Source organism: Athene noctua, chromosome Z, assembly GCF_965140245.1.
Source record: "Athene noctua chromosome Z, bAthNoc1.hap1.1, whole genome shotgun sequence".
Taxonomy (NCBI): Eukaryota; Metazoa; Chordata; class Aves; order Strigiformes; family Strigidae; genus Athene; species Athene noctua.
In genome coordinates, this window is record NC_134077.1 from 76,791,690 (window position 1) to 76,819,171 (window position 27,482).

Genomic DNA, 27,482 nt, shown 5'->3' on the forward strand with positions numbered 1-27,482 from the left:
ATAATTGCTACTGCAGTATGGTGGCAGACATAAACAATAAAGAGGGATGATACTAGTATATGTGATTCGCAGACTGATAGATCACTAAAAACTATAATACTTTACAGAAAACCAAAACAAATTCTTTCATCCCATCATGACCTGCTACAGATCATTCAAGTTTTTTCTGTTACAGGGAAGCAAGAGGGAAATGAGTCTTAAAGCCCACAAAAGGGGAAGAAATGTCTTCAATAATGAGCAGTGGTGCAGGATGTGATACTGGTGTGTTATTTCTCAGGGAACAATACTGTTGAGCTGGTGGTGTAAAAGGAGGGTTATGTTCTTTTTGTCTTGAACCACATATTTTACTACGTCAGCAAAGGAAAACTGTAAGCGATCTTGGTAATAGCTTGCTCAGTGAAAAGTGTACACTTCACATGCCTGCATCTTACATACTTCATGGTTTACAGTAGCTGTGTAGTCTGTCAAAAGAATTTAATGAAGCCTTAGGCTCTGAAAAAGAGAAGTGCTTAGTTTAGGTGTCACGTCATGGACAATTATTTAGGCTAAGAATTGGAAAAGAAGGAGGGTGTAGGCAGACAGTGCCAAAAGGCACCACAGAAGCTAAACTTATGCTTCTCAATGTGCTCATTCATCAGTGGCAATACAGTTTAGTGGATTTTCTAATTAGGTGTAATCAACTGCCAGTTGATGAACATAGCACTCAGTTTGCATTTATTGGAGCACTAATGAATAATCCTTCTCATGCTCACACTGACCATAAGCTCATAGTAATTATAGGTTATTTCACATCACCTTTATGGTACTCATAAGACTCCTGTATGCCATTTTAAATAACTGTAGTCTGTACAAGCCTGAGAATGCCTACCTCGGGCTTTGGTTGAACTGCCACCAAATGTTCTGTACTTACTGCTGGTACAAAAACTGAGCACACAAAGGTCAGTGAAGCTAATTATTTTTTCTTTAAATTTAATAAGAACCTACTATCAGTATGTAGGTCTGCTATCAGTAGGCAACTGTCTGAATTCACAATCTTCAAAAAACTTTCAACAGACACTTGAGGGGGGTGCCGGTCTTTCATTTCTAACTCTGCTTCAGCAATCTAGTTACAACTCTACTATTTCTTTATAACTGACTCCCTAAAAATGGAGAATGGGAAGTGAAAGAAACTGAGTTCTTTTATATGAATATTTTTGTGTTGTTAGAATATGCATTGGCAGTCTAAGGAAAAGTGGTAATAGAAATACTTTGTAGCACAGTTACGTCACCTGTAGTAAAGAGGTAAAGCATTGAAGGTTAACAAGATAGATGTGGGGAAGATCATTGCAAAAAGTGGTAGTGAATGACTGGTGGTGTATGACAGTTACTGCCTTTGGCCTGCAGGTTCTACTTTTTGCTGGCAATACTCCGTGGTATCTCTGGTATCAGTTAGCATCATTTGTCTCAGTGGGAGGTACCTTTGAGGTAAGCCAGAACTGCAACACAGCTCATATGTCAGGACTGGTAGCTGTGTCCTGAGATCATCTCGGCACCTCAGCTGTCCACAAAAATATTTTAATACCCCTGAAGGTTTGAGTCTTCCCATTTATATCAGGTAAAGATGTTTTGCTTGCGAGAGTCAAGAATACAGGACTTCATCTGCGATGCTGTTGCTTCTCCACACAGCTTGCATTGCATTTTCTCTGCAGTGCCATCATTATTTGCAGTGAGATACAAGTGGAAAAAATAGCCCTGTTTTTCTTTTGCATCTTGGACAACACCGTGAAACAGCATCAGAAACCTGGTTGTTATTAATGTGAATAAAGGATTTAGCAAAACATTATTTTAGAATGGCAGCAAGAGATCTTTGAGACTTGTATGTGGTATCTTTCCACTTGTCATACATGGCAGTGTTGTGGTTTAACCCCTGCCGGGACCGGAGAGCATGTTGCTGTTGCCCCTCCCCCACCCTCAGCCGGTCGGGCTGGCAGTGAGGCACAAACCCCGGGTTAAAATAAGGAGAAATTTAATACAACAGTGTGATAAACAATCTGAACAACAACAGTGGCAATGATAACAACAATAAACAGCAATAACAGTGAACAAGACAAACGATATACAGAGAAATACCACAAATGGTCAGGGAACAAAGCCGACGCGTGGGTCCCGCCACCAAAAAGCCAAAGAGAAAAAAAAAAATCAAAGTTTCCCGCCCCTGGACCTGACCTCAACATGGTATGAATAACCCGGCTGGAGATCCCTTCCCCCTCTCTGCTGGGGAAACTTAACCCTATCCTAGCTGAACCAGGACAGGCAGTTATACTGTATTGCATAACTGCATCCCAAGAGTACCTCTTATGAAGGTGAATATATATATATATATACTGGGCAGGGTTCATATGTTCATATCACATCTCACAAGACAGTTTCCCAAGGGCGCTTGTAGTCTTGTAGTCTGTAAGGAAAAAGTCATTGGCTTCATGGTCTGGGTAACATTCTGACATCTTTAGAGTCTACAGCAAATGGATAATCCTAGTACCTTCTGCAAAAACACCACAGATCTTCTTTCCGAATGTAAGCCTTTATGAATAAAGTGGGCTTAGATAGAGAAGAAGATGTTCAAAATTGCAGGCCAGATCCCAGCTGCTGTTGTGACTTAGAAGAGCCTCAGAGTCTTCTTCCCTGAACTTTGTTAGGGCTGCTTCCATCTCTGGAATAGTTCAGAGTAGGCTGACACACAGAGACTTTATCTTTGGCCTACTGTCATGTGAATTTGGTATTGCATGTTGAGATAAGTTGCACAGAAACTCATGCTGTATCTCATATGTTAAGAGATGTGTGTTCCCTGAGCCTTAAATTCTTCCAGAAAAAGACTCTAAATCTGTGTGTTGGGCTGTCCTCTGTTACCTTTTGTCATCTCAGATGCCACCAATAAAAAAAAAAAAAAGGAAACCTGACAATCAGCATTTTTCAGCTGTCACAAATAATTGCCAAACTACTAGTAAAGTAGCTTCATCAATTGGTGTTGCAAGGTAACATCCTTATCTTGTGGCTATATCATCTTGTAGAACTTTGGATCTTAAAAAATCTCTGGTGGTCTTATCCTCCTCCTCTATATTTTCCAAACATAATTTGTTAACATAGAGGAAGAAGAGACTGAAATGTCTCAGGAAAGTATAGCAAGAGTGTTCCAAAATAGTTTAAAATAAAAGTTTAAATAATGCAGATGGTATGTTTCATTAATACTTCCCCAAGATGTGATTTTTTAAATCTCACTTTATTTTTTAGGAAGCAAATGAGCATGAACTTCCATGTTTCTGTTTAAATGGATCACTTTCCCTGGTGCCTCCTCTGTTTTTTATGAACATAACCTGGTACAAGGATTAATCCCTAGAGTAGTACAAGAAAATTGAAATTGATTTTCATCACAGCAGTCAACAGTATTCCTAGTGGTATGGGTTTGCGAGATGACTTCCCAAGATTGTAAGTGAACAGCAGCAACTGCATGGAGCATACTCTTGAGCCTCGATATTCTTAATTATGGGAGTTCTGTTTTATTTAAGTAGCAGTAGGACTAAATGATTTTGCAGGAACATTTTACAACTACGCTGAACTACTGTTTCCTACAGAGACATTGAGCAGCTATAGTTTCCTAGCTGAGTGATACCATTTCTGAAGACCTGCCAGAAGTGTTCAGTGTACTTTCTCATGGAAATATCAGCAGGATCACAAGTCACTTTGCATATTAAAGAGTAAATTGGGAAGCACTTTTGCTAGAGAGGATTAAACATTAATAATCCCCTTGAGAAACTGTCATACTGTGGAGAAAAATTCAGCTTTGACATTTGATTTTAGGCTTCAAATACTTTATTGGACTAAGGGCATAAAGTAGTTCCAACCTTACCAGTGATTATTGTGACTTCTTTGGAAAGTAAAGTATATTGTAATTACCATAAACAAATGTTAAATGTAATTTGATTTCTTTTAAGAAAATGTCATGGCACCTAACTTCTAGTTACATTGTCAGGTAATTAAGAGAATAGAAAATTAAATTACAGAAGCCAACCTGAGACATACCTAGCTTCAGTATTTTATTTTAATCTTGGTGAGATTATAGCGTGTTTGATAAAACTATATGTTCAAATAACATTAGGAAATGAAAATGTTACTATATTGTATGTATAGTTCTCCTGTCTTGAGTAGCATTTTGCACAGGCTGTTGTGAGAGTGCTGTTTAGAAGAAATGGATAAAAATATTTTGGCTTTATGCTGCTTTGTACTGACTTGTAGCATCATTATGTACAAGTAGAGACAGAAGTTGGATTATGTAAGTAATGATGTTATGTTATGCTACATTACCTTATGTTTTCTTATGTTATTTTTACCATTTTTTCGTCCAGGCACTTAGCATTTACATATAAATAGCTATTGATTTCTTGTCACTTTCAAAGTGGGACAGAGTTAATGAAATTCAGCTTGCATTGGAACGTGGCTGGTGCATGACATGGAGACCCAGTGTGCCCAGTTAGTGGTTTCTTCCAGAGCAGCAAACCCAGGGGACCTGTGCTGCTCCTGTCCTCTCCTTTGTAGCACCTGGTGCCCCCTGCTTCTGGTGCACTCCAGCTCAGGAATCCCAAAAACATTTTGTTGGAACAGACATTGACTTGAAACATGAAAATTTCCAGGCAGCTTTCTGTGTGTCATCTCATATGCCAGATGCCAAAGATAGCTTTGGGTGCCTAAGCATGCTCAGGTGGCACGTGGTTTCTGGTACTCCAGGGGCCTTGCTTGACAGCTACTGGGTTTTCATTGCCTGACAAGAACATGATTAATTCCGGCAACGCATTTATTACTGGCAAGTTGAGGAGGAGTAAAATCCTTCTGTATTCATCAGCATATGTTTTGTTGGAAGTCTGAAAATGACTGCATATAATCGATAGTGATTAGAGGCAGTGATGGTCTTCAGGTAGCGTCCTGTCATAGATGTCATTCCCATGCCATGCAGCATTCAGAACAGTAAACTCAGCCTTTAGGAACTGGAATATGAGGTTTCTGAAGGTAGGTTTGACTGTGTGATGGCCTCTTCAACTGCTGAATAGTACAGAGCACACTCTGTGACTAGTTTTTCAATAATTGTTATGTTTTGGGTGAAAAAAAAAGAATGAGAGTACAGCAAAACTGCAAATGAGTGCTTTGCTCTCCCTGTGAAGGAAGTTAACAGCAGCATGCCTGTTCTCGTGCTGCCACTGAAATTGGTTCATTAGAACATCAAGGTATTGGGCTTCTTGCTGCCTTGGTGAACAACAGCTGTTTGAATGAGAGGGTGGTGGGCAAAGTGTATATGTGAGCACTTGCTCAGCCATTGCATTGGCATATCTTCCACCTCCCAAGAGACTAAGTGGGCAGAGTAAAGCACAGATAAGTGGCTGCGAAGGAGGTCGGTCCTCTGTAAAAATAGCTAACGCAACAACAGCGTTTATAGGTGGTATGAGCAATGTCCAACTTGGACCCTTGGGAATGAGCGGATTTTGGTGAGGTTTGTTATGTTTTTGTGGATTTCCTCTTAAATAAGCTGGTTCTAGTTAGCTGGAAGGGGGTACCTGACAAGGCTTTGTCCTGTTCTAAGTTATCATTGTTTCATCATTCTGGCATACTGTGAGAAGAATCCTCAGAATAATAATGTCTAAGTAAAAGAAGTGACAAAGCAATGTTCTATTAAAAGTTTTTCCAACATGTAATTTCTCACTCCAAGCTTATGAAACTGTTGTTATTGTCTCCCCTCTTTCCTTTCCTCACCTCTCCTTGCTCAGCTTGCCTCCGACAGAGTGCACCCTCCACTGAGGTCTTGTGTGCAAGTTCTTGTGTTGACCTCTCTTGTGTGAGGTCAACACAAGAACTTGAACTGAAAGTCTCTCCACTTTCAGTTCAAGTTCTTGTGTTTTTCATGAAAAATCTGGGGTACTGGTGTGGAGGGTGAGAAAATCCTTCACAGTAGAGTAACTATATTCTCCCATCAGAGTGAGCAAAGTTTCTAATGAGGTCACTAGGAAGCAGATGTAGTATCAAGAAGAGAAAAATAATGTTTCCTGTGTGTCGTATCTAGTGAGTCAGAGTTTTACAAAATAGGTCTTGATTTATACTACCAGGATAGCAAAAAACTGTTATGTTTTCTCCAAACTTTAAACATCCTCTGGATTGCTGAAACATTAAACACAAACAAAAAGCAGAGGGTAAGTTCTTTTACAAATTGATAATTAGGGTACTAACAGCAGTTGAAAAAGGTCAGTCAAAATATTTAGATGCAATTTTGACCCTTAAAGTAATTTTGAACTGTTTTATAATATTAACTAAAAATTAGCTAATTGAAGAATAAAGAACACATATAAAACACCTTTCCCTTTAGAAAGTAGCAAAACAGCATTCTGCCACCTAAAAGATCTTTCCTTCCTACTTCTCCGTTCAAGCTACCAAAACAAAAACCATGTCCCATCAGGCTCTTGGTGTCTATTTAAGGATATGGGTTTGTATTATTCACTCTGTGTAGTACATAGCCCCAGTAAAGGGCAAAATCACTTGGCAGAGTAGGATGGCACTGGCCACAGGGAAGAAATGGGGATCAGGCATTATCTGCATATGTGCAGGGGAGGGGGAGGAAGGGAGCGTGTCTGTGTCTGTGACTCTGTGTGTGTGTGTGTCTTCTCACCATGTGGATTTATCGAGTAATTGTATGGGGCAAATTTTAGATGTTCCTAAAGCTAAACCTGATGAGAAACTGTACTGTCATGAAGAAGAGAAAAAAACGTTATCTGCTGAAGTGCTGAATTGTAGCTTAGAGCAGAAGGAACTATTGTGTGTGTATTTATTAAGTAAACTAAAGAGGAAAATGAAGAAATCTTTAAAATTAGGAAAGATGCTGAATTCTCTGAAAAAAGTGTTTAAATGCTAGGAGCCTTAAGCCAGAACAGGATAAGGGGGAGAAGGAAAAGGACAACTGGTAATGAGATGAGCAACTCTGATTTGTGAAGGTGCATGAAATGGCCTATGCTGTCCTACTGTATACAAGCAGTCTTCTTCACTGTGAAAGGGCTGTCTTTAAAAAGCAATTTGTATAAATTGGATTTCTGCACAGCTACATCTGTGGATTACTAGTTATTTATAAGAGCATTTGCTGTTTCCTTCTACATAAATTTTGTAAAATTGAAAAATTATCCTTATTTCCTTTTTATTTTTCCCTTTTCATCATGGTGGTGAAAGTCTATTGCAAGTGTATATTTCTTTCTTATCTTTTTGTTTTTATATTTACTGGGATAATATATTATCTCTGGTGGCATAATCCATATAATGTAGGTGCATTTGATTCATTAATGTGGATTGCAGTGGGAAAACCTACTGTGTTTATGTTAATAATTTAAAAAAAAAATCAGTCATTTGTTCTTGTAATCTCTGATTTAGAAGAGATTTTTCTGTCTGTTTGAGCACACAAGCATCAAGGTTTTTCTTAGCAATTAAGACAGCTCCTGAAAGAATTCACTAGCTTAAACTCTAAAATAATACCACAAAACAATTATTTTGGGCAAAATATGTGTTCTCTTAAGATCTACCTCTTTAACATGTCTACCAGTGTTAAAAATTATACTAAATCGTGTCCAGATCAACAAACTCTGTATCACATGCAGCCTCAACAGTAGGACTACGGTTTGTGTAGCTAGATGATGACCTCTGTGTGATATGCTCCACAGACAATGTCTCAGGTTACATGATGGGGTTTTTTACTTGTGTGCATTGAGGATGCTCCCCTCAGTAAACCTGCAGCCCTTCTCAGACTTCGTTTTTTCTGACATACTGAATATTATGTGCTGTTATCCATATCTCTGAAATAGTGGGGAAATACCTACCAGGGAGGGACGTCTGTGCAGTGACAATCGTCATGCAAATGTGCAGAGACAGTGGAGCCTGTGTATGTGCACACATTCGTATGCAAGATGAGCAAATTCATTTTGCTTCAGTTGTCAACATCAGACCTAGATCAAGAGTTTGTGTGACAGCCTGTTAAGTGCAAGTTATAAGTAGCTGATAACGAGATATGTCACTGGAAATATTTATGCAACTCAAATGAGTAGTCATGCCTGCTATTTTATACACTCTATATTGAATTATGCATCAAATACAAATCTGCCAAAGTTAATATAATTGGAATTGCAAAGGCTAGTGAATCATCTGGAACTATCAGTGCATACCTACCCCAGTCTTGGTGGAGAGACAAGGGAGATCCCAGATGGCAATTATGTGTAAGAAGTTAGAGAGCTAGTACCTAGCTTCAGTTCTTAAAAAAAAAAAAAAAAAGGTAAAAAGGTGTTCCTTACTAGGAAACGTTCTGGAGATGATTTTGAGAGATAAACCTTTTAAAAGGGCAGCATGTGCATATCTTCTTGAAGGACCATAATGGAAACAAAATTCACTTTGAATTATGGGAAGACCAAGAAAATTTTCCTGAATATCTAGATCAATGATAAATGTCAGTTGAATAGATAAAAATATTTGCATTTATTTGTATGTAACATTAGTGTTGCACAAGGCTTGTTCAGTCTACCAGCAGCTGAATTTAAAGCAGCTTGATCTCCTATAACGAGTTTTACCTGCAGTCATTTGTTTGTAAATACAATAATTTGCATCTGAATAATGAAACGGGTCTAAAAATGGTTAAGACTTTTCACACAAGTTCTGAGAAATTGGGTCTTTTTCTTCCAGGGTGTCTTTAAAGGGCAGCATATAAGCCTTTTGTGACTATGAGCATCTTTTAACACTTGGGGTATAGTTCCTATTGATACCACTACAAATGATGTCGATCTTGCTTTACCATTTAGCAGTGAAAATGGAATACTATAGTATGGCAAAGAGATGAAATTTATGAACACATTTTCCTGTGCTGTGCACCAGTTAAGTACAGCATCTTCATACTGCATTCAGTGTATGTGCCACCAGTGTTTGAATAAGAAGTCCTTCTGTTCAGAGGGCAAGGAGGGAGAATTTGGACTCTTACTGCATTGCTTACTAAGGTTTCTGGTGTATGCACAGGCACCTACATGTAATGTATGTATAACATGTTCTCTTTCCTTCAACATGGTTTAAATGTAACTGGGAAAAAGTGCCAACTAAGTGATTGTTTACCCCTTATGAATAATGTTTTGGTAAAACCAGCTGTTGGTTAAAACTTGGCTTGAATCTTCACTTAGTACAGACAAAGCATCTGCAGTCATACAGCTTATGGTACTGCTGACTGGAAGCTCATTGGTGTCGAATAGTTTTTTCTATGGGTGTCATAAGCCCTGGAAATGTTTGAGGGTGAGGAAGTTGAGCTCCTGCACAGCTGTTTCTGAGCAGACTTTCTGCACCAGGCCGTGCACACACATGTGTGCGCACATGCGCACACACAGAGGGCCAAGTAGTCTCAGCAGGTGGATTGCAGGGTCTGCTTCAAACGTCCTGTTGTGTATTTTTTTTGTGAAAAACATTAATGCCATAGAGATACGTACCTAAAACCAGAATGTAATAATGTAAAAATATCTGGAAGAAGCTAGTGAACTGAATCTTCTGAAATGGGACCATGTATAGGTCACATTGCCTAGAGACACAAAGAATTATTTTGTTTTCTGTTAGAGGGGATGGCTGTTGCGTTTCTTGTTTCTTTTTTTTTAAGGCCTCAGTTCCAGAAGTAATTTGATACTCACCATTTTCCTTCTGCAATTAATGGGTTCCCTAGCTCAGCATCTTGGAAGATCATGCTTCTGATTTAGAAGCTTAACATTTAATTTTCAGTGCTTCTGCTCAACATGGTGGTTACTAAACTTGTGATGTGCAGTTTGGCTTGAAGATAATAGAGAAAAGGTGGCATTGTCCCGCCTTTCTCATCTTTCCCTGTGACCGCCAAATACATTAAAAATATGTAAAGAAATAAGCTTTCACAAAAACTGAATAGCCAAGAGATTTGTGGCACCCTGTGAAAAAGATGGGCACTATGCCTTAGTCCTTCATGTGCATTTTTTCTGCAACTTAATGATGATTAGAGTATCTCTAAGCCTAATGTGAAATATTACTGAAGAATAATTACATTTTCTTGCTCAAATGCACAGCCATTTATAATAGTTATTATAGTTTCCAAATGTGTTTATTATAGAGAATTTGCTGAGGAAAAAAAAATAATTACTTGGCTCCGTGGTGTTTCTGATTGAAGAAAAGCACTAACAGCCTACTGTTGGGTTTATTGTACTTTTCATTAAAGCAGCTGGTATTGGCCATTCTCAGAGTAAGAATATGAACCATTGTTCTGATACAATACAATAATTCCTGCTTTCCTGTGAAACCATCTGGTTCTACCTCTGTTCTCAGTATTTTTAGCACTGGTGAGAAACAGTGTAATACTCATGAATATTCACAAAAGATCTGAGTTTTTGTGTAAGTTTCAAATAATTAATTTATTTGTTTTAGTTCAATTATTTTAATACAGGAGACTAAACTTAACTTTTAGCCTTGTCTCAAACACAAAATTAAGAACTTCTAAAGACTGGCTCCGAATAACGGTAGGATGGTCTAGCAGAAACTTAAGGCAATTTGTGGCATTTTGGGTTTGTTGATTGATTATTTTTTTTTACTTTGAATTGAAACATTATGTAAACATTTGACCTAGGAAGTACACTTGATAGTGTCTCCAGTGCTTTGTATCACGGGGTGCTTTTTCACAACTGCACCAGAAATAAGCAGAGTTGAGTCTGGTGAATGAGTAACCACTTTAGAATGGATTTAGACATGTCTTAGATCAAAAGAGAGAAAAATGTAACTGGTCCATTTACAACTTGATAGAGTGATAGCAAACTTTCGATTACAAGATACTCAGAATAATTAATTTCCTCACTCTGAATGCAAATGCAGCCTCTGATCTCACAGGTTTGGAGGAATGTGTCATATTTGTTTTTTTCAGAACTGGTCAAAATCTCTGAAATTGCTCTAGTTAAAATACTGCTAATGACTAGCTCAGTTACCTTCAAATAGATTTGTCTGCTTCACAGTAGAACATTTTAAGATGGCCCTGGTTATCAAATGAGCTCCTTTTCCTTGTCCCTCAGTGTTTTTCTCCTTCACAGATACAGTAAGGAATGGTTCTTGGTTTCAAGGGCATTCCTGGCAGAAAGTACATAATAATATTAATTGCAAAACTCTCCAGGTACTTGTCAAAGTCCTGAAGAGATCAGCCTGTACTGGCATTGTGTATTCAGATAAAGCTCTGCAGGCATCAGAATGCTTGGATTTATTACTGCTGCCAGATAGCAGGGACAGTATGCTGCTAATGGGTTGCCTGTCAACAGTGCACTTATGGAAGCTGCTAGCAATTTCATTTTATATTTTACCTAAGGTTTTGGGGCAAGTCCTAGTAGTTCTTAGCAAAGTATCATAATAATTAGAAAGGCCAGAAACAGTCCATTGAGCATTAAGATGATAAAAACTATTAAGACCTTAAACAAATCAATCAACATTAGTAGATCCACACACTTGGGAGTTTTATGCTGAAAGTTATAATCTAGCATGAAAGTTAACATTTCGCATACATTCAAAATGCACGGGTCTGTTTTGCAGTCCTGATTGTTATTGAGGTAACTGAACAGTCCTCTCTAAATATTAATTTAGGCACAGGTTATTACTGAAGAGGATAGAGGATCTCAAGTGAATTAATTGACCCACATTTTCAAAAGAGGAAAGCTGAGTCATGATGATGTCTAGATGTTGACTCCTATAAATATTCACCCTGGAATCTCCAGCTGTCACCTCCTCTTTGTGTGTGAAAGAAGAGAACAGCTAAAGAAAAACTGGGGTGGAGAACTTGCAAGGTACTTCTCTGGAATGGCACATGAAGCTTCATTTCTTGAAGCCTGTCCAGGAGCCTGGACAGATGTAGCTAGTCAGCTGGAGCTAAATAATACCAGTGGTGTTCAGCTGCTGACTTCTGAAGGTTTGAAAATTTTATAAGGCACTCATGTGGTTATCCTTAATATTTGGAAATCTGATACGGCATTGTTGTGTGCAATATTAACTTCCTTTGATTATGTTTTGTTTGAAATACCAAATCTGGTATAGAATCATAAAATCGTTTGGGTTGGAAGTGTCCTTAAAGATCATCTATTTCCAACCCCCCTGCCATGGGCAGGGACACCTTCCACCAGCCCAGATTGCTCAAAGCCCCGTCCAACCTGGCCTGGAACACTGCCAGGGAGGGGGCAGCCACAGCTTCTCTGGGCAGCCTGTGCCAGGGCCTCACCACCATCACAATAAAGAACTTCTTCCTTATATCTTATGTAAATCTACCTTCTTTCAGTTTGAAACTGTTACCCCTCATCCTATCTCTTCATTCCCTGATAAAGACTCCCTCCCCATCTTTCTTGTAGATCCCCTTTGGTGTACCATAGTTTGGGGTACCCTTGAGAAAAAGAGAATCAGTCTATGAATGCTTTTCTGAGTTGTGCAAGAACTTTCAGAGTTCACAGTAAACTTCAGAGATATATTAATGACTCCAAAACCCACATCATTTGTTACATAAAAGTACTGCTTTCTGATTTTTCTGGATGGCTCCACATGGCCAGGAATTGATATTTTCATTACCACTGCTCGTCTTATTTCATAACACTTACTGAAAAATAAATTTGGATCTCCTAAACCCAATGTTTAAATGTGTTCAGCCCTCTAGCGTCACTTGTCATTTGCATGTTTCTTATAAGAGTTTTAGTCTCTGTGAAAAAAATATCTTATAAAAGCCCTGATTTCTCTTCTTCCCTACCCAATCCTTTCCTTTTTTAGTACTAATAAAACAAACTTCACTTTCTTTGAGATTGGCTTCAGCAATCATAGTGCAAATTTTCCTCTATTATATGAAGAGTTCCCTCAACTTTCTTCTAATAGATCATTAGAGTGAAATTAAAAGAATATGAAGAAACAAGTCTACTTTTATGGACATAAGGTCAGATATGAGGGAGCTCAGTTTGAGAACAAGAATTTACAAGTTTATTTGCTGAAAACCAGAAAAGAAGGGATCATTAAATTTAAATCAATCTTCCACTCTTTTTGATCAACAACTATTGCTTAAAATATAGATAGAATAATTTAAAGAAAAATTTTTGCACTAATTTTTCAAAATAAGCAATGAAAATTGCTTATTCAAATTGAAAGCAATTCTTCATTTTATGTAATAGTGATGTGATATGGACGTCTTGGCCCAGTTATTTGGATAGTAGTTATCCAAAGAAGAAGCACTGAGCCACTTCAGTGTTCCCTGAACACTGGACACTGGACCGTTTACTGCATAAATGTTGCAATTAATTGACGGTGTCATTTTTATCTCAGGATATAACCATTGCTGGTATTTTAGAAAATAGAAGTAATACAATAATTGATGCTGAAATTTGCTTATGATGTGCACACTAATTTAATGGCTGTACTGAGTCATCACGTGACAAGGAGGCCCAAGACATCATTAGGGACCTTCAAGTTTGTTTTCTGCAAATACTTGAGAGGCAATCCATCCAAATCCACACAAAATCAGCAATAAATATAAGTAGGAAAAGTGTCACTGAGTAATAGTTGTTTTTTTCAGAGCTTTCTGTAGATTTGTGTTTAGGGATAGGAGCCAGGGTCTTAGATTTGGTCTCTATCCTATGATGGACACACTTTTCCATAGCGTGGTTTGGTTTGTTTTTTTTTTTTTTTTTCCTAAAGACAATGTTACTGGATTATGTTTGAAGAATATATATTTTTCTCAAGGATATTCTGAAGTCTTTACAGAGACTGTATAAACATTTTTCACCTCTTATGAAGGTGAAAATTAGGATAGCAACATGATGCAGCAGCAAGAGCAAATCTAATATAATCTCTAAGGCACTTATAATGTTGTGCACATTCATTTCTCTCAAATGAAAACATACTATAAAATGAAACTCTTTACCATGCCATAGATGTATTATTAATAAAGCCTGAATTTAAATTGAATCCTCTTTTATCCAACCACTCCTGGAATTGGAATGATTTTTGATTAGAGATACAAAAAAAGAATATTGTAAAGTTCCAATCTTACGTAAATTGGACATCTTTCTGCTATTATTAGTTACTTTCAAACTTTTTATATTTCACAGTGTATATTACCTGAAATCAGAGTGTATACAGTCATTACTTTATCTTCGTCAAGATGGAAATATCAAACTGGAATATTCAGAATTTTTGTTCTTTTTGAAGGCCTCTTTTTCCTAAGATTTGGGAAAGAAAATGAAAAATATTTTTTAAAACTATGACTAGAATACCTAGACAAATTAATGAACGTTTTTAATGTCATATTCACTGTTGCTTGAGAAATAAAGCTCTTGTAGCTAGCAATTGAGGAGAGTAAACTTTTTGTGCTGGAGTGCAAAAAGGAACAGGTGAGGAGGTAAGCAGACATAAAGTAATGAGTTGTCCATCAGGACTTTTGTGAGGACACTATAAATTGACAGGTGCAGATTCTTCTAATTTAGATAAACATTGGTTTTGTTTGTAGATGAACTAGTAGCCATTTTGCCTACAGTCATAATAATAGAATTGCTGTCTGAACAAGCCAATTGAAACCTTACATATTTCAAATTAAAGGGAAAGAGAAATTGTAATTTCTTTATAGGATTAAAGCCTGTATATACATGTTTTGAGTATTTACTGGTTATTTCTTGTATGTTCAATGAGTGTATCAGCACATACTGGAAAGGTAATGGAAAAGGCAAATTGGGTCTTATGGCCAGGCGAGAGATCATGTGATCAAGTTTTTGGCTTAAACCAGGAACTGTAGATAAGGGCATATGCTCATCACACACTCATTTTGTGCTTTAGTGGCTGAGGCTGCTGTCTAGTGAACAAAGCGTTTGTAGCTTCATGAAGTACAGGATACTGGGATTTATTTCAGAATGTTTCACAGCCCATCTGTGGGAACTGAATCCAGTATAACTAGTGCTAAGACTTTGTATAGGTTGTGGAAACACGTGTAGTCCATTGTACAAGGTTCACTTGCTGGTATAGTTACTAATCCTACAGGTATTACTATAGTATCAACACATGTCTTTAAGATAAATGCTGCCTCACACTAGGAAAAAAAATACCGAATTGATTCAGCAACTCTTGTGAAAATACTTTATTTCAGTCAGAAATCTCTGAAGTATATTTAGTCTCAGATCTTTTTATGCCTGACACTGAAGAGACAGAATTTCCTTTCCAAGACTCATAAATGAAAATTGTTGCAACAATGACACTTCTGCCATTTAACCCTAGAGGGGTTTCAGCCTTCTCAGTTGCTTACCGGGTTAAAGGATTGTGATCTGTCACCTGAATGAAGTGTCTGTGAAAGCAGTACTATAAAGCTCCCTAGAGGTGACCTTTTGTAAAACACGTCATCATTATGGCTGCACATTCATGATCTCTATGTAGCAGTGCTTTATGTAGACTGCTGGAGTTTCTTCTTACTGACATCTTCAGTTAATACTCAACCCAAGCATTGCAGTCTTCTGATTGCATAAGAAGCAGATCATAAAATAGGAATTTCTAGGCAGAATCTAATACACTGTCAATAGGCACTAAACTGCCTTTCATTGTCATGTGAAGCTGAAAATTATGCATATCCTTCTGTAAGAAAATCTGTGCTTAATGACCACACTGATTTTTTACTGTTTCTGCAAGTAGGTACATTCAGATTATTTTGTAATTTGTATTACCAGTACAATTCAAAAATGTTTGAACTGACCTTAATACAAGTAGGTCTACATCAATGAAAAACACAGTCAAGTGTGAGCAGCCTACAACATTATTTACAGGAATAAGGTATGATTTAAGTAAATTATTTTACAAGAGATTAATGAGTTTCACTGAGTTTCAAGATGGATTTGATGGACTGGATAAGTGTTAAATTTAAATTTAAAAAGGTAGAAAACATAAATGGATATGTTTTTTTCAGGAATCATGCTTAGATGCTTGCTTGGAACTTTTCAGGTGGATCTGATCTGTCACTTGAAGTCACTACAAGAGACTGACATCACTAAAAACGTCTCTGAAAATAGCATTCAAGCAGATGCAGAAATACCTCATGGTAAATTTTTGAATTGTCATGACCTGTAGATGTGACCAAATTACTTAATGTGGTATAGAAAAATGTCCTAATACGCGTGTTAGTTAACATTAAAACTAACTTCCAAGGACAATAGAGTTGAATTTGTTTCATATATGACAGTTTGCTTAAATTAAGAAATTAAAAATACATAATTCTTTTCTAATAATTTATAACATTTATAAAATACAGAATTATTTTATAAAAATATAATATTATTTTCAAATCTGGGAAACTGGGAGTGAAGTTGTAGTGCTGGGTTACAGGGCAGAGTAGCCCAGTAGGAGAAGATTCAAAGGCAATGAAGAAAAATGACTGGAGATTGTAGGAAACATTTCTTCTTAGAGAAGATGGTATCCTTTAGCCTGAACAAAACACAGCTGTTGTTAGAGATGACATCTTTGTCTAAAAGTTGCTGAAAGGAACAGAAGAAGAATTTGTTGCTTGGGTCTGTGTTAAATAAGTACAAATGGATTCAAAATGCACTGAAAAGTTTAAGAGACCAGATTCATGACAGATATTTGCCTGGATAAAATCATTCTTCTTCCAGGTGTAAGCGCATTTATACTATTACTAGAAGTGATAACATTCAGCTAATGAAGGAAATCTTTTTGTACACTGTTGTCACTAGAAATGGTTGTACATACATTTCTATGTAACACTCCTCTTCCTCCTTTCCCTGGCAAATGCAACAGCATTTGCGATGGTCAGAAGTGCCCTGAACTTGGAAAATGGTATTTGGGCTGATGTCTGTTTTTTAAGAAAGAATGCAGCTTTTATTTCATCTTTGCAAGGAGTAATTTTTGGTTCCTTTTTTTTTTTTTTTTTATTTTATTTTTTTTTATTTTATTTTATTTTTTTTTAATAATTCAAGGAGGGAGTTACTCTTGCAGTTTGACCAATGATGCTGAAACAAAAAGAGGATAATGGAATACTCCTTGGTCCTTGTAAGATGGCCACTGAACTGTCATGTTCTGTGCCATAGCTATTCTCAACTAAGCAGTTTTGGCTCTCAGACCCTGTATACAGAACCTCTATACAGGCAATCTGTCCAATGATAAAAAACGCAATGATAATGTCCTTAGTGGAAACTATTCAAAAACTCAAATTGTGAGAAGATTAGTTCTAGTGTTGTTTCTTCATTATGTAGCTTTTCTCTTTGGTTCTCTGCTTAAAGCTTGCAATTGCCAGTAGACCTCACAAAGATAGAATTGCAACTGTACTTGTTAGAAGAAAAAAGCTTTTTTAGACATTTTTAGACTTCCATACAGAACAAAATATATTTTGTTGAAAAAACCCTCATTTTTCGAGGCCTTTTGCTAGGAAGTTTAGTGTCAGTAGTTACTGGAGACAGGGGGAGGTAAACCCAGGAGTATATGGTGTCACACAATAGTTTTTGAATTTGGACAACATTAGGATGCTTTTTTTTCTTGTCCATTTTGTGCTTAGAAAGGACAGCTAATTGGATTGCCTTGCAGTAACAGGATGTGCCTAAGATTTATTTGATCTAAATTAAACTCCCAGTTTTAATTTCCTCCATAACTTTTGTCAAGCTGTATAATCTTTCCATTCCTTTATTTCTTTCTTCTAAAACTGGGAAAATGCATTTGTCTGACTTGTCTGTTTATACAAACTCTCCTAGATAATGGTGTTTTGTCCGAGACTTGAACTTTTTCAAGGGCCAAATGGAGCCACTAACATTATTTAAAAATATATGGATGAAGAATGGTAATATTAACTTTAAAATGCGTTTAGCTTTTTCGAAAGAGTTTATATGTGAAATTATTTGTGTAAATTCTTTATAATGAAATGTAATAAGAATGTAACTTATTTCAGAAAAAAAATGCATTATAATTGACAGAGGAAGAAGGGAGGGCAGTACAGTTTTTCATAATGTTTTTTTCATAGCTAACATGACAAGACAGATCATTGCATACAATCCCATTTGTCCTTCATAAACAGAAATGTCAGCAGCTGGGCCAAATTTTTACCATAGTCTAGATCTCTGACTCTCATAAGGACTGTGGAAGTAGAACAAAAATGAAACCTGTGGGTAAATGACGTACTTAAGAGTTAGAAGCCTAAATAAATTGTGTACCTCTTTTTAGTCAAATAGCTGTCTGAGTACCTAAGTTTTGTGTTATTTATACCATTTGTATCATGTAATTTCTCTGAATTTGGCAGAAAAAATATGTGCCAGAAATGTCTGTGTAATTGCCCACCTTTGCTCAAAGTTTATGAGAAATACCTGTATTTTTCTCACCTGCTATACACAGAGCCAAGCATTTTACTAGTTTGTTCTTTTCACTCAACTTCATTATTTTCCTCCTTTTTTTTTTTTAATTAATGTGACTTTAAAAAAAAATCCATAGTCTTTTCTTACTCTTCATCACTGACCATGTGGATCGACCATGGATACTTCTGTGTTTTTCTATTGCAGTATACTGGTATTAAAGAATCACCCATTTTGAAAACTTCCTAATACATCTGGTTTACTAATGAGGTTAATTCCTTTTTTCAGGTATGCTTTCTGCATCATTTTCTTGGTCAGGAGTAGCTCTTTTGTTGCAAGTAAAAATACAGCTTAGCCACTTTTGCTGTGTTTCTTTCTCCTGCCATTTCTTCAGATGGTGAAGTAACTAGAAGAGAAATGACTAAGCTTACAGAAGATGTTGAACAGCTCACTTGCATTAAAACAAGTCCCAAGAGATGTCAGTAACCTTTGCAGAAAAGATAGTAAAGGGCAAGATGCTGACTGTATCTCTGAAGTTGACAGTCTTACCAAGAGCTGCAGTAATGTCTTGTTTTATGCACTTCATGTGCTCTCACTGAAAATGCCGACTTTAGGCATATCACATATTTAACATTCAGCAACAGTAGAATCACTGCATTTTACAAGCTACTCTGTTTTACAAGGAAAATGCATGTTAATGTGTTAAGCTGAATTTAGGAGGAAAAGAGGACATCTGAATTATGAAAATCTAGTCTTTCCATAATGTTTAATACAAAAGCAAGTCAGTCTTTATCCTGGAAGGCCAGGTCCTAGTCTATACATAAGCCAATGACTTCCTTATCTGGCTTATATTGACAGCTTTTTTTTTTTTTTTTTTTTAAATGCACACTCCCATTTTTATCTAGTCCTCTGAAGAGATGGTACAGCTTTTCGTAGCAGTTAAGGAATGAGAGAATCTCTCTTCACTGTTAACGTTATTCAAGTTTAAATTCCTACTAGACCCAATATCAAAGAATGCAAGCTCAGTAACAAGACCAATCTGACTGTGACGAGGGAAAACCTTAATGAATAATTAAATGTATATTTTAGGCAGTGTAGTGGCCTAACCTTCTTGTAGATTGGGAGGCTTTTTTTCCTTAATGCAAAATACTGTGATCCTCTGAGGTAGAGCTGATTGATGGTCTTTAATTGTGCTACTTGGGAAGCATTTTTATGTATTTTAACACTGGCATTAATCTTGTCTATATCTTTGAGATGGTCAACATTTGAAACAGAATGGGTTACTAAGATACAGTACATAGTATTTGAAATTTTTTAATCTCAATTTCCTGAAGCCTCCAGATCTGTGTTAAATATTGCACCTGCAGCACTCTTCTGAGTTCTGCTACATTTACAGGAAGCCTGGATATTTAATCTTGGAATTTTTTTTTTTTTTTTTTTCTTTTAGCTTTCTCCCCTATCATGATTTCGGAGTAATCAGTTTTTTGTTTTCCAGAGGTTAATTTTAAAGTTAGTTTTCCAAAAGTATGATTTTTTTTTTCCCTTTGTACAATGACAAAAATCTCACCAGAGTCAGCCCTGACTTTATGGTACCTTGTAAGCATTTTTGCAGGAAGGTGATGGTGTGATGAGTATACAGAAGAAGCTCCAGATAGTATTTCTTGGATTTTCTATTTCTGTTACATCTGCATTTCCTTAGATAAGCTAATATGGTGGAATAAAAGATATGAAAAAGGAGTAACTAATCTGCATACCATGGTCAGAATAAATGTTGGATTATCAGAGTCTAAGAAATATGCTTTTTAAACTTATTTCATGTAGTTTATAAAATCATAAGAAACAGTGTTGGTTTTGCAGATTCAGTATAATTACACTTTATAAACAGTTGGAAAACCATTTTTTTCCCAAATAAAAAGGGATTTAGAGTTAATCTTTTCCTCAAAGTATTGGTAAGAAGTGAGGAATATGAAGATTTTTCCCTTCCAGATTAAACCTGAGTTTTCTCAGGACACCAGCTTTCATATATGGAAACTGAGTATTCTTGTCATGCCAGTTGCACTTATTTTAATAAGAAATCCTGAATTATCAGAAGTAGAAGTCATCTATCCAATTTATTCTACCTTATAATTGCTTTGGTATTGAAGTGTTCATAATTTGCATAAAATGTTGAAAGACTTTTATAATGCTACTTTTTCATATTTTCTCTCTTATCCCGTGAAATAGTGATCATTTCAGTAAGCATTTGTGTCAGTTATATGAAGACATTTAAGATCATGTTATAATGTGTTCTAGCTTTCAGTGATTTAGATGAAGCAGAATTTTACATCTCCGTTTTCTGTAGGGTACAAATCACATCAGTGATTGAAATAGACTCATTGTAATAGAGAACACTAGGGTCTCAAAACACTGCAGGTTAGGTAGTTGGTGAGGTGTGTGTTTTAGTCTTCACCAGCGTGGACAGTTCCTAACAAGATGAAAATCTATACTGAATAATGCGTCACAAAGAGAAACTAAATAAAATAACAACCATACATGACAAAAATAACACACTTCTAAATGTAATGTAAAAGCAATTCTGCTATTTGTACTACATGCAGGAATAATCTGTAGGAAATACAGGGGAAGGTAAATGCATTTTAATTTAACTTTAAGAATCAGGAAAGACATGGTTAATACTGCTTAAGGGATGTGTCATGTCTGTATTTATGGAAATAATGAAATATATATCTGCCATTTATACTTTGTGAAATGCTATTAGATTATACAAACTGTATCTGTAGTTTATTGTGACATATTAGGGGAAATGTTTACAACCCTTCTTTAGAACATTTCTCTGTTAATGAAAAAAAAACCCACCCTAGTTCTTTCAGATTTTTAAGAGAAAGTTTCGGATTTCTCTTCAGAGGACAGTCTATGGTTAAACAATAAGAAGATTATTTTCTAGCATTTGGTATTCCAGAGCCAGTTTAGAAAGCTGACACACTGAATGGAAGCCTTCTAGTTTTTTCTATGTAAAAACAGCTAGATCAGGAAAAAGTGCAGAACACCTTGGAAGATTTGAACTTTATAGAGTCACTGGCAGATTTTTAATTCTGTGAGGAACTGGGAGATAACAGATTCAACACATAAAAAGACATAAAAATTTTCAGGTTCCTCAGCCTATCTCAGTTTTTTTAGTGCTGAGAAGTGGAAAGTAAATTAATTTTTTTAAGTAAATTTTCATTCATAAGTGGTTCAGTGCAGGATGCACCAAGCAGTACATGGATTGATTGATAACCTGAGTGTTAGCAGTTCATCTTTAGACTTCTGTGGATCTGTAGCTGAAGTAGAAGACATGAACAAAATGTGGATAGCTTCACTTAATCATAATGCAGATGTTCCATGAATAAGTAGTCTAGCGCAATTCCTTATCCCACCACTAAAATTTAATCTTTCTCTGTAAATTTAGAATGGAGTCTCCTCACAAGCTCATACTCCAGATCAGTGGTTATTATATTTGTACCTCCCTAATAAGATCTGAATTTTATTTCAGTGCAGAATTTTATTTCAGTCCTAAAACATTTGAAAATAGCTGATGATCTCTAGTTAGGTCTACTCTAAATCTCAGCCTAAATATATTTAACATCACTAGTTGCTCATGTATGGAAAAACTGGGATATTTTCTAAGCAGTCAAAACCTCTCTTGAACAGAACAATCAGCTATCTGCTATATGAAAAGTGATAGTCAAGAATTTCTTACGTTACTCTTGGGATGCCATATCCATAAAAGTATTAGGAGTGCCATAGTGTGTCTCTTTAGTTAATTCACAATTATATGAAAAATAAATACATCTTTTAGTTAGATACTCTTTTTTTTTTTTTTTTTTTTAAAAATTTATTTTTTTAGACTAGACTAGACTAGGTTCATCTGGAAGGGACCTACAACGATCATCTAGTCCAACTCCCTGACCACTTCAGTGTTGTCCAAAAGATAAAGCATGTAGTTAAGGGCATTGTACAAATGCATCTTAAACACTGACAGGCTTGGGGCATCGACAGGCTCTCCAGGAGGCCTATTCCAGTGTTTGACCACTCTCTTGCTAAGGAAATACTGCCTAATGTCAAGTCTGAACCTCCCCTGAGTCAGCTTTGAACCATTGCCAAGCATCCTGTTACTGGATACCAGGGAATTAAAGCAGTTTTTGACATTGTTCTTTACTCCTACTCTTATTTCTTTAAGGTGATACGCATTTCTACTGAAATTGTTCGTTTTACCATCATACTTTCCACAGCGTTTGTCCTTGCGCCATAATTTCCTTTTTGCAGTCATGAGTCTTCTTATTTAGATGCACTTCTGGTAATACCACCTCTTTGCAGAAGATAAATAGGGGAAGAGTGCGTTGTGCTGCATATTCTTCTTCTTTGTTTCTTACACAACCCAGACAGCTCCAATATGATTGACCCTTGTCTTTCTCCCATGCTGTATCACCTCTGAGGCTACTGAGAAATGTGTCAACGTAAATAATTTCTGTTATTCCTCAGTATCTGTTGTCTATGAAACAAGTAACAGAAGTAGGCTGTGCTGCTAGGTATCACTGATTTGGCTATCCCAAGCTTATATATAAGCCAAGTTAAGGCTGTAGAAAGGACAGATCTACAAATTCCACAGGAGCCACTGAGACTTAGAGATACTTTCTTCTGGGGACAGACATTGTGAATGTTCATGGTATCAAACTGATGATATTGTGGTGTAAACTCTAAAATTAAACACATACTTTTCTGATTTCCATTAGTGCATATGGCTGCCTTTTCCCCTTTCCTTGTGTCAGCTGAATGTGTCCTGATATTTTTAAGGTGGAGTGAGAGAGTAAGCTGTATGAAAGTTAAGTATGATAAAACTAACTATAGAAAAAGAAAGGATAAACCAGTGGCCCTTTTGTGTATATCAGCTCTGCCATTTTTCTTACTAAAATACAAGTTGAACAATTTGCAGCCCTATAAAAAATCTTGCAGAGAATCTTCAGCTGGAAAGCCAGATGCCTTTATCTAGATCTCCTGAAGGCTGTGATGTGTGACTTTTTAAATAAAGCTTTTAAGCATAAGCATAAGCAAGTTAATGTCTTGAATTAACAAAATAAAGGGGATTGCAGGGGAATTACCAGTAGAATGGTGCACTATGATGGACTTTTGGACCATAGTTTTCTGCCATATATCAACATACAGTCTTGGAAAAATTGTTTATCTTCATTGTGTTTAATTTCTTCTTTGCACAAATAAAGCTCATCTTTTTTTAGTTCAGGGAGTATGCCCCTCAGAATGGGAATCTTCTTTGTACAGTATCAACAATATCTAATGCAAATGGATCCTGATTCCTACTGACTTTATGATCTTCTGAAGTAGTAACTTCAAAATTTGTACATAATACAGTTGTGGAAAATGATAGAGATTTGCATAGGAATTGCTGTACTGTTTGCATAAGGAAACAAACAACTATATATGTATCAGGCTAAATTTTATGTTTGCTTTTATAAACAAAATAAAAAGCAATGTGACTGCATAAATTGATTTATTCCCATTTAGGCATTTTATGAGAAAGCTTGACAAATGTGCTTCATATTCAATATTGGTTGTCTGAAATGAACTTAGTAAAATGCTTACTGTGGTTAGGAACTAAAAGGAGGAAGATTGAAACAGCACTTGGAACCTCCTTCATAGTGCAAGGTAGTAAGAGTTTTTCTGCTGTGTTCATTGGCTCTAGGACAAAAATTTAAATAAATCAATAGCATGTTTAACACTTCTTTTGAGATACATCATGGTTTATAAATTGACCTCTGATTTGCCTAGAGTGTTTTTTGTTTTTTGTTTTTTTTTCCCCTGTAAAATGAAAAACATGAATCGTTTTCAGTTACTTTTTTTTGTTTCCCAAAGTGTTTGGCCTCAGAAAGTATTAAAAATACATGCTGGATATCTAAATCTGTAAATAGACAAAAAATTAATTAGTGTATCAGAGTACATAATAATACAAAACACTGAAGAATAAAATTTAAAAATTCAATCCTACTACAATAGCTACAATAATTTGAAATTCTTACAGTTATTTCAGTAGTGCCAAGAATAGATCTCAAAAATTACTCAGTGCTTGTAGTTCAGAAACCAGAGAATCTCTGGGGGATTTAGGTGATCTGTTTTCTGAGGACTGCAGATACCTTTTTACTTTTGCATTCCGTAGAGTGTTCAGAGAAGATGACAGATTCTCAGCTGACATCTGAAAGAAGAAATTAACTCTGTGGAGATTCTGGAGTGTAAGTGTACCCCATACCTTCACAAATAACTTGATCTGTGTTTCTTGATATGTTGGTCTAGCAATATTTATTTAGGTGTTTGAAATGGAAGTGTTTTATACACTCTGTAAATGTTCATTTAAGTCCAGACTAGACGTGATTTCTAAATCAAGGGAATGTAATGCATGCTCAACCAAAGACATAATATGTAAACTCATGGACAGATGACAACTCCTTTTACTGCTGAAAAATAATTAACTACTTTTAAAATAAGTATGGTGGCTCATTTCCTGTCCAGACAGAGTAATCTCAGTTGTGAGATTTCCTGTACTACTTTTCTGAAATTTAAGTGTTCTCAAGTGTCCAGACATACTTGCATATTTCTAAAAACTGAGTATTGAGATTATACACTTGTAAAAATTCGTCCAAGACCATAATAAGTTTAGTCAAATATTTCTAATATTTTCTTCAGTTCAGCCTATGAAAAGCAAATAGAAATTGTTCTTGCCTTTTCAGTCTGCCTTGGATCTGCTACTGCAAAAATAATGGCCAACTGAAAATACAACCTCATAATCTTCAAAAGCAGGAAATGCTAAATACCAGATTTGATTTATCAGATCTTTGCAAATTATCCATTATTTCTCAAGAATGAGTTTCTTGAAAAATAGGTGTTTCAATCAGTTTGTGAGTGTCTAAAAGGTCTATTACTTGAAGTCCTTTTGTGTTTATATTTAACCCTGCACCTAGAAATGTTTCCTATAAAATCAACGAAACTGCTTGTGTACAGAGTTTATCTGATACACATTTGCAGGCTTGGACTACAAACTTTTACAAATAAAATTCATTATCTTCTGAATGGTCTTTTTGTCAGATATTGCTAAGTTGTTATCTAATATCAAGTTCAGAAAAGTTTAGAAAGCAATTCACAATTTCAAAAAACGTACTTTGGAAGAGTCTAATGAGCTAGTTGAAGTGCTGAACAGGAAAACAGTGTTAAGGGTAGCTCTTTTCTGTCTTCTCTTTGGCTTCATGTAGAGGTTTCCTTTGTATTGAAATAATTTTCTGATCATATCTCCTGTCTGATTGCTTCTGAATCTCAGTTAAATTTTCTATCCTTTGCATTCTTTCTCTCAGGTTTCTACAGGTAAATGGAAATTTCCCTTTTGAAGGGAAATTTTAGGCATGCATAACTTACCTGATACTCTGGATGCTTATGTGCTATTAAAAGATAAATAGAACTTGGTGACCAGTTTTTCAAACCAAGAGAAAGTCTTTGAGAAGAATTCTGATACTAAAAAGTCAGGCCAATAGTATATGATGACATAGAGGATCAAATGGCTGCTAGAGCTCTGGGTGGTCTTAATTTTCTTTCATGAGAAGGGTGATGGTAATGTAGCCTTCTACATTTTTTCTTTAGTACAGAACTGCAGCTGTATTCAGGTGTTGAGAAATGGTAAAGGCTATTCAATCCCAAAGAGTGCATGACTTCAAATTATCTTCATGGTTTTTCATCCACATTTTTCTGATTTTTTTTCTGCTACTCAAAAATATTAGATTTGGGACACATTTATTTTTCAGATTGTTCTTAGTAATATTTTTTTTCTTCCCTCCACTTGATGCAGTCTCTTCATCTGTCTGCCTATATCATCAGCTGATAATTGTTGCTTGATTTATTTTCATTTTGACAAGTTTACAAACTTGCAATTAGTTCAAAGATAATGTGAGTGTCTATTCTGGTACCCATACTCTGAAGAGTCATGGTACCATAGTCTTTGGACACATGAAGCCCTAAAAGTCAAAGTAATGTAATCTCGGTCTTAAAAAGATACAGTAAATATAGAGAAGGACTGGTGGATGGTGTGGTGGTTGGAAGACTACTAGGGCACAGCGATCATGAAATAATAGAGTTCTCTATTCTTAGAGACGTCAGGAGAGAGCTAAGCAGGACTGACATCCTGGACTTCAGAAGGGCTGACTTTGTCTTGTTTAGGCACCTGCTTGAAGGGATCCCTTGGGTGTATGAAGGATATAGGGGTTCAGGAAGGCTGGACACATTTTAAGAAGGAAGTGTTAATGGCACAGGAGCAGGCAGTCCCCAGGTGCTGTAAGAGAAGCTGACAGCACAGATTAAAAGAAGCCGGCAGCAAAAAAGACCACCCTTAACTAAACAGGGAACTTTGGCTGCAACTCAGGGAGAGAAGGAGAGTTTACAGCCTTTGGAAGAACAGGCTAGCCACTCACAATGATTACAAAGATGCTGTGAGGCTATGCAGAGTGGAAATCAGGAGGTCTAAAGCCCAGCTAGAAATTAATCTGGCTTCAGAGATCAATGATAACAAGAAATGTTTTTGTAAGTATGTCAACAGCAAAAGAAAGACCAGGGAGAGTCTCCATCCCCTGCTACATGCAGGAGGAATCGTGGTACAAATGATGAGGAAAAGGCTGATTTGCTTAATGCCCTCTTTGCCTCAGTCTTTAATAACAAGACTGGTTGTATTGAGGGAATCCAGCCTCCTCAGCCAGAGGACTAAGACTGGCAGAACGACCCCCCCTGCAATCCAGAAGGAGATAATCAGTGACCTGCTGCATCACACAGACACACACAAGTCCATGGGACCAGACGGGATACACCCGAGGGTGCTGAAGGAGCTGGCTGGGGTGCTCGCCAGGCCGCTTCCCATCATTTACCAGCAGTCCTGGCTGAGCAGGAAGGTCCCAACAGATTGGGAATTGTTCAGTGAGATGCCAAAATATAAGAAGAGTCAGAAGGATGATCCAGGAAATTACAGGCCTGTCAGCTTGACTTCGGTACCTGGGAAGCTGATGGAGCAGCTCATCCTGAGTGACATCATGC

At 36.5% G+C, this 27,482-nt stretch overlaps 1 protein-coding gene and 1 pseudogene across 1 annotated transcript in view; both read left to right on the forward strand.

Moving 5' to 3' along the window:
• LINGO2 (leucine rich repeat and Ig domain containing 2) overlaps positions 1 to 27,482 on the forward strand; it is a 542,951-nt gene that overhangs the window by 116,527 nt on the left and 398,942 nt on the right. The window lies entirely within an intron of this gene.
• LOC141973809 (uncharacterized) overlaps positions 1 to 27,482 on the forward strand; it is a 43,980-nt pseudogene that overhangs the window by 15,293 nt on the left and 1,205 nt on the right.